This window comes from Pinus tabuliformis, chromosome 1_1 (genome assembly GCF_031772625.1).
Source record: "Pinus tabuliformis cultivar Carrire ecotype Pingquan chromosome 1_1, CPIR1, whole genome shotgun sequence".
Classification (NCBI taxonomy): domain Eukaryota; kingdom Viridiplantae; phylum Streptophyta; class Pinopsida; order Pinales; family Pinaceae; genus Pinus; species Pinus tabuliformis.
In genome coordinates, this window is record NC_142297.1 from 97,620,292 (window position 1) to 97,629,525 (window position 9,234).

Genomic DNA, 9,234 nt, shown 5'->3' on the forward strand with positions numbered 1-9,234 from the left:
ATCGTGTTGACTGCAAAACATATATCTGGTCTAGTGTTGACCAAATACATCAAGGGACCAATCAACTGCCTGTACAATGTGGGATCCACCAACTCGGAATCTGAAGCATGAAGCTTCTCCTAGTTGGTGATCATCGGTGTCGACATGGGTCTACAATCCTCCAAGTGGAATCTTCTAAGGATGTCCACAATATACTTCCCCTGCCCCAGGAAGAAATGCCCCTCCTCCTGCCACACCTCCAAACCCTAAAAGTAATGCATCAAGCCGATGTCCTTCATCTCAAACTCCGTCGCAAGATCTCTCTTACATTGCTCTATGAGTCTCTCTGCACCTGTAATGATCAAGTCATCCACATACAGCACCAGAATGAGAGCCTCCTCACCAATCACAATAAAGTAAAGGTTTGGATCTGCCTCACTCTTTGTGAAACCCATCCCCTGCAAATATGTATCTATCCTGGAGTACCAAGCTCTGGGAGCTTGCTTCAGGCCATAAAGGGCCTTCTTCAATCTGCACACATGGGACTCCTTCCCATGCACCTCAAAGCCCTGTGGCTACTCAATGTACACCTCCTCCTGTATGAAGCCATTGAGAAATGCGGTCTTCACATCCATCTGGTGGATATTCCAACCCATCTCTGTTGCTATCAATATAATGGATCGAATCGAAGTATATCAAGCCACGGGAGTGAAGGTCTCCTCATAATCAACTCCCTCTACCTGGGAGAACCCTCTAGCCACAAACCTCGCTTTGAATTTTTCAATGCTGCCATCTGCAACATGCTTTACCTTGTAAAGCCATATGGAAGTAACCACGGATTTGCCCTCAGGCCTCGACACCACCTCCCAAACATCATTCTTCATGATAGAAGAATACTCCTCCTGAATGGCCTCTCTCCAAACCTGCTGGCTAGCTGCCTCCTCATAGCTAGAAGGCTCAGAGTCAAGGATGTTGGTAACCATCGCCATATAGCTACAAAACCTCTCATGTGGTCTACTCTCTCTGACCGGCCTCTTCGGCTCAGCAACAGATGTGGCATCTCTCAAGGTGTCCTGAAGCCACTTTGGCTTTCTCTTCCCTGAGCATGCTTCTCCCATAGGAGAATGAAACTCCTCCTCCTCATCACCATCAGTAGCCTAAACTCCTGACTCTCTGTCTGTTGTCCTCCTGCCTGCACCTGAACCTGTAGAAGCTGAGGCACCGTGTGAACTGTCCATCAGTGGACTCCCTAGTGAACTGATCTGCATGCTGCCCAGAGCACCACCCCTCTGGCTTGGCAAGCCACTGCTCACTGACGGACCTGACATCCTCATAGATGTACCTTCGGATCCTCATGATCCCTGCCCACTGGATCCCTGCGACTAACTCAACTGCTGCTAAGGGTCTGGTTGATCCAGATACTCTAACTCCCGTGACCTCCTAAAAGCCCTGTCCTCCTCAAACTTCACATCCCGTCTGACAACAACTCTCCTCTGTGCAGGAATGTAAATCCGAAAGACCTTTGAGGTCTCATTGTAGCCCACAAAGATACCCTTCTCTGCGGTGGGTTCTAGTTTGGTCCTCTTCTCCTTGGGTATATAGGAGTATGTAATGCATCCAAAGATATGAAGATGACCAATATCAGGCTTCTTCCCAGAGAAAGCCTCCTCCGGAGTCATGTGCCCCAAGGCATGATGCGGACTCCTGTTCTGCAAGTAAACAGCTGTGTTGCAGGCCTCTACCCACAAGAACAATGGCAACCCCTGATCATGTAACATGGCTTTGGCAGCCCCTATGATGGATCTGTTCTTCCTCTCCGCAACCCCGTTCTGTTGGGGGTTGTAAGGAACATTGAACTCCCTCCTAATTCCTGCCTCCGTACAATAGTCAACAAACTCTCCAAGGGTGTACTCTCCTCCATTGTCCGACCTCAGGGACTTGATCTTTCGACCTGTCTGTGTCTCCACAAGAGCTCTGAACTCCTAAAACCACTTGAAGACCTCACTCTTGGTCTTCAAAAAATAAATCCAGGTCCTCCTGGAGTGATCATCAATGAATAAAACATAGTACTCATATCCACTCAAGGAAACATGAGACATCCGACCGCTCACATTAGAATGAATCAAATGCTCTGCTGTCACTGCTGGGAAAAGGGCATTTGGAAAACTTGCCCATCGCACAACCTCTGCAAGTATCAAAGTGATCAGTACTGAAATCTGGCACACCTGTAGTGATCTCCCGCAATGTCCTCAAGGCTCCATGATACATATGTCCCATCCTACGGTGCCAAATCTCATACAGCTCAGAACTGCTAGCTCTGCTGTCGGTACTACTACTCAATGCCAAAAGGGGCTGGAATGCAAACTTGTACACCTTTGCATGGCGTACACCTATCACTCTAGCTGAATCAGCTGGAGTGACTCTCGGATACATCAACACCTGTCCTCCCCTGAATAGTACCTCATATCCTCTGTCCTCCAAAGCTGAGACGGATATGAGGTTCTTCCTTATTCCTGGCACATAAAGAACCTCTGACACCTTCAAGGGAGGTTTGGACTCCCTCTGAAATGTCATTGTCCCCACCCTGACTGCTCTAACAACTCTGTCATCACCGAGTACTACCTCAATATCAGTGCCGCTCTCTGAAAGCTCTGAGAAGTACTCACGAACTCCTGTCATATGACGTGAAGCCCCACTGTCCACATACCAGATATCTGAAGATGCTCCGCTAATCGAGGGAAAAGCATGCTCTCTCTGAACCTGTGTGGCAGATGATCCTGCACTAGAGGACTCACATGTAGTGAATGCAAACTCCCGGTCAAAATGACCTGCAAAGTCCTCAATCTCTGCTGACGCTGCCACATCCTAGTTCTTCCCCTTCTTCTTCTTCTTCTCCGGACACACAACTGCATAGTGTCCCATCTTTTGACAATTCCAACACTTCACCTTGGAATAGTCCTTCTGTGTGTTCCCCTGTTTACCTTTACCTTTGCCTTTGCCCCCACCACTGCTTGTGGAAGCCCGCTTCTTCCCTTTGCCTTTCTTGCCTCCTGCCACCAGTGCTACATCCCCATCCTGCTCAACTGGCTTGGCTGCCCCAAGCTGACCTTTCCTAATCTCTGTCCGAATGCAATCATCCCAAGACCTTTCCCATGTGGGAAGGGTCTCACGTGCACAAACCCCATCAGCAAAGTTCAACCATGAACGGGGGAGGCCATTCACTGCAATCCGCACCAACTCAGTGGGTGGAATGGCCTCTCCAATCGCTGCCAACTCATCTCTCACATTAGTAATCTTTGTGAGATATCCAGCTGCACTATCATTACCCATCTTAATGTTCTTCAGCTTCTCCTTCAGGACCATCTTCCGGTTCTCATTGGTACTCTGGTAGAGATTGGACAATGCTGTCCACATCTCATGGGCATTGCTCTTTCCTCTCACATGAGGAATGCAATGGTCTTTGATTCCATCTAGAATCAGCCTCTTACCCTTGTTGTTCTTTTTATTATAAGCTGTCAACTGAGTAGCATCAGTAGGCACAACAACAGGGTTCTGTGTGGTATGCACCATGATATCCCAGACTTCTGCCTCCTCAAAGATACTCTGCATTCTCTCCTTCCAAACGCTGTAATTTATATGCCCATCCAGCCTATCCTCCACCCTCAATCCCAATGACATCCTGCTGTTCTAAAACTAAAAAATAGCACTGCTATAGTAAAGATAAAACTGTTGTTTATGAAAAATCAGCTTGCTAGAATTTTCTGAGTGAAAAATCAGCAGCTGTAATTTTTCCTTTTGCTGTCCCAAGCTGCCCTTTAGCACTCAACCTCTAATACCATGTAGAAATTTCTCATTTCCCACCCCAGTTTTCAGCTTCTCCTTATTTCTCCCATATAGTTAAATGCCCTTTCCCATAACCATACATTTAACAAGCTGAAAAAAAAAAAAAAAAATTGCTGAAAACACAAATTCTGGAAATTTTACAGAATGCTGGAAATTGCATAAATAAAAATCAGCAGTAATAAACAGCCATTAAAACACATTTAAACACTGAGATTTTTGGTCAATGTGACCCTGGAAAAACCCCCTACAACTCTTGGGGAAAACCAGTTTGAGAGCTCTTCTTTATTTCTGGAAAATGCCTTTTTACAATAAGAGAAATGTTCAGCAAAAATCAACAAACAGACTTTACAACTTATCTCAGCCTTGCTGATACTCGGCTGCTGATACACCGTTGCTGATACACCGCTGCTGATACACCACTGCTGTTGCTGATACACCGCTGCTGATACACTGCAGCTGCTGCTGATACACCGTAGTTGTTGCTGATACACCGCAGTTGTTGCTGATACACCGCTGCTGATACACCGCAGCTGTTGCTGATACACCGCCCAGAAATCTCCCTTGCTCTCTTGCTCTCCTTCTCTCAATCAGCTCATGAAAGAATTGAATCGAATGTGTTCTTTTCCTCCTTTTCCTCCCTTAATATAACTCCAAGTGACTTTTGGGTGATCCAAGTGACTTTTGGGTGATCTCTAAATCCAATGGCTGAAATAGATTTAGATCAATGGCTGAGATTAAATGCTCATTTAAATCTCACTTTTTATTTTTTAATTCACCCCACTTTAATAAAGACCCACTTAGTCATTTATTTCCAAAGTCACTTTTCCTTTCTAATTTTTCATTGACTTTATAAAAGTCACTTTAAAATTAGACTTAGTAACTTTATCACTTAAAGTCACTTTTAAATTAGATTTAACTTTATAAAATTATAAAGTCACTTTAGGAGAAAAATTAAATTATTTTGGACACTTTTCCCTAGGCCAAAGATCAAAGCCTAAGGGAACCACCTGTCCTCCGGTACCAAATTTCAACACCGCTAAGAGGTAATATTACGATAAAAATCATGATTTCGTAGAAGAATTTTTCGTAACCACCAGTCATGTGAATAATAATTTCATTATGTAATTTATTGGTCATGCTTTAAACTTATTTGTTCTAAATGGTGAAAGTTAGTTTAGTGTGCGGTTAATCCTTTGTATGTTTCATTCCCCGAAAGCAAATCAGTGATTATCCTGAAATATGAGATCGAATCCCACTCCCATGTTCAGTGAAAGTGTCTTTGACGGTGGAAATTATGGGGAAGAGTGGAAAATTACATAGAGGAGAGCCCAAAGGACCTGACTTGCTTGAGGCGTATCCAAAAATTCAACGGCATTTTCGAAAGGCGAGATGGGATGAGTTTTCTTGCAGTGTACAAATTACCATGACGGTGTCGCCAGGACCTTCGTTGAAGGTTTTGATGGCCAAAGAGTTAATGTTGGAGAGGTTTCTTTTCTTGTCACTGAGGAGGTGATTGTAGAAGCCTCTAGACTCCCTATGGATGGAGAACGATGGTTCAAGAGCCATATTTTGGCCAAAATTGCCAAGAATTACCACTCCTCATACTCTCAAGATAGATGGACAAACAGAGATTGTGAACAAATGTTTGTAAGGATATCTTCCATGCTTTGTATCTGATAAACAAACACAATGGGTCAAGTGGTTACCTTTGTTTGAATGGTGGTATAATGCTTCGGCAAAAATGACCCCATTTATGGCACTTTATGGATATCATACACCACCCATAACATCATCTTTAAGAATAAATTATAAGGTTTAAGCAATAGAATATCACATCAAGCATCAACAACAAGTTCTCCAACTCTTAAAGGATAACCTCACTTTGGCGCAGAATCAAGTGAAACAACAGGCAAATCAACATCGCATCGAAAGAACTTCTGATGTAGGCGACTGGGTATTTTTACGGCTACAACCATACAAGAAAATGTCTATAAAGCAAGCTAAGAAGGATAATAAATGATCACCAAAGTATTATGGTCCTTACAAGGTGTTGTAAAAGATTTGTACTATGGCATACAAATTGGAGCTTCCTGCATCTTCCCAAGTGCACCCAGTTTTCCATCTTTCATGCTTAAAGAAGGTTATAGGTGACAAGCTCCCAGTTCAAGCAATATTGTTGGAACTTGATGAGAAAGGAAAATTCATATAGGAACCTGAAGCATTCATGGAAATAAGAACCTGACAACTACAAAATTGATCAATTTCAGACTATCTCATCAAGTGGAAGAACTTAACCGCTAAAGATTTTGCATGGGAGGATGAGAATTTTATACATAAGCATACATAACTACTCAAGCGTTGAGGACAACACTGTTTGAAGGAGAGGGGCATGTTAGGTCCCTATAATACTAGTGTATCCCCTCATTGTTATTAGTGTAACCCCCTTATTGTATTGTTGTGCCCATGTAGTCCCCATATTGTTATTGTTGTGCCCCATAAAATCCCAATATTGTTATTATTGTGCCCTGACATTATTATTGTTATGTAGCCTCTGATTATATTGTGACCCCTTATATAAAAAGGAGGTATTGTCATTTGTATCATCTAAGAATTGTTCATTTGTGCAATCTAAAGGAGGTTTACCTATTTTGAAGTCGTTGATATATCTATTCTTCTATTTTGTGAGTTGGTTGCATAACAAGCTTGGAGACGAGGTAGCCCTAAATGAAGGAGTTAAGTACCTATTTCCTCTTTTGATGGGTCAAGGTCATGTTTCAAGTAAATATTACGACATTTTGTTAGTCTAGGTTGTCATTGATGTAAATAGTTAATCGTTGATATAACAATGACTGGATGGAAAATATTCTTGAAGACGTCAGAAGAGGATTACACTTGGAAGATTGCCTATATGACATAAACATGATGACATGCCCTACCTCCAATGATGATTTGATGATGACATGACAAACCTCCAATAATGTTGAAGGAGACAAGGAGATGAAGAAGGCAATCAAGGACATGATGGTGTCCCTACATTGAAGAAGTGTCAACCATGCACCATGATGAATGACCACACTTGTTGAAGACAATATGATCACCTTAATGACTATACTTGATTAATGACATGTCCTTACCTTACCTTGATGACCAGACTTGATGATCCTAATGATGAAATATTTCCTTGATGACATGAAGCCCATCCATGAAGAATTTCCACTGTCCTCTATTTTTATGCACCATCTATTGAATAGCCTCATAAGAAAATATTTCTCACTCTTAAGAGGAAGCATATGAACATGATACCTATGCCATATTTTAGAGCATATTTTTATCTTTCTAATGAGCTATCACATGCCCTGAAACTCCAAATATTCTAAGAGATATAAATTTTTAAAGATAAAGAAATTAATTATGGTTATTGATTCGGCCTTACCTCCATAACTCATGTTGGCTTGAATGTGAACGTGGTTGTTCATTGTGAGGATGAATAGGTGTGTATATAAGAGGTTAGACCTCTATTTTTAATCACGAACTCGGTGAAGATAACACAAGAGATCCGAGACACAGAGAGAACAAGGAAAAGGGACTTCACAACTCATGAACTCATAAATTAAGGGTGGAAGCAACTTCATTTAACACATAAAACTTTCACATTGATACAGAAGGTACTCTAGGGGTGAGGAGTTTAGTATAGGATCTATGGGAGCTACGAACTAGCCTACATAGGCTGCAAAATGGCCTAGACTCCATACTGTGGGTTGGTTGTGTTTTGAGTGTGGATTAGGAATAACAATGCAGTGACACCTCTTGAATGCAACTAGAGACCAAGTATATATCTGCTTAAAGGGTATTAGCATCTGTGATAGACCAAAGGCTACAACAACTTGTGTAAGAAGTGTGTGTGTGTGTGTGTGTGTGTATGTATATATATATATATATATATATATATATATATATATATATATATATATATATATAACTTAGACCTCAGCTCGGACTTAGTCACGATTTGTAGCACAGTGCTTGGATTTATGGGTGAATTGTGATCACAAACAACTTGGAGAAAATTGTGACACTTGAATTTCTAATTAATAACTCAGACTTGTTACAATGCCTAAAGATCAGATTTGTTGGAGGATAGATATTAGGCTTAGAATTGTGCCCCTATATCTTGTATAAACTTTGGAACTAAGAAGAAGACAATGAGCTCAGACATTTATCTATAAAAGAAGACCGTACCTTAGTTCAGTAGCATTCTTAGACAATTATCATTACAGCTCAAAGAAGAATAATATCTTGGATAGGGGAAAGTAATATGTTTCTTGGCTTGAATTTATAGCTCCTATATGTGAGGATCTATGCTACAATCACTGATGGACCCTTAGTGCTATATTTCGATCTCTGATAATTCAAACTTGAGGAAAGAAGGGTAGAGATGAACTTGTGGAGGCGTTAGCCTTTGAAGGCTCAAACCTATAACAAAGAACCTCTAGCATCCTTAACAGTCACAACATCTTGGTGCAAACTTTGGTGCAGACCTTTGGAGGTAACCTGGAGTAATCTTTGGGACTGACCTTAGACCAGATTTGAAGAAGGTGTAGAACTATTAATAGAGCTGGTGCAAAACTTGGTGCAGTTCATTGAAGACACATTGAAGTGTTGTATTGAATATCATAATGCATCACCGATTTCATCATGAGGTGACCTTGTAGATTTTGATTAGGTACCATGAGGAACAGTGATGACACCTTTTAAGTTAAGGTTTTCATTGATGATGTGACATGGAGATTAAGTCAAGGGATAATTGAAGGTTGACAGGGCTCAGTGAAGAAGACTTTGGGAGTTGTGAAACTAAACATATCTTGACAAACCGAAGCCATAGGATTGGTGTCCTTGGAGTTGGTGCTCCTAAACTCAAGTTTGGTGCCTTGGATAATATATGGTCGAAGCCCTAGAGGTCAGAGCCTCACTAAAGTCCAAGTTGCTACTTGGAAACAGGTTGGAGCCTGGGAGATTGAAGATCGGTGTCTTCATCTAGGGTTGGAGCTCTATATAAAATGTACTTGATTCATTGTAAATATTATATTAAAAAAGTAATTTATTCCTATTGTTCATTTTGTGTTCTAAATATAAGTGATATAATTAGTAAAAGTAACAATTGAAAATAAATACTAGTCACCCCCCCTCTTAGTATTTCCAACAATTGGAATCAGAGCCAATACGTTCACTCAAAGCCTAACAACTTGAAGGTTGATGACTAGAACACAAATGGTGAAGCCAAGGAAGAAAGTCTCCAATCCTCCTAAAGATGTGTCTCCCTCAACCACCGAAATTGAAGTCAATCAATTTGTGAAAGCTCCATTGTTCAATGAAAACTTTGATATACGGGAGGAAAGAATGAGGAATTTATTA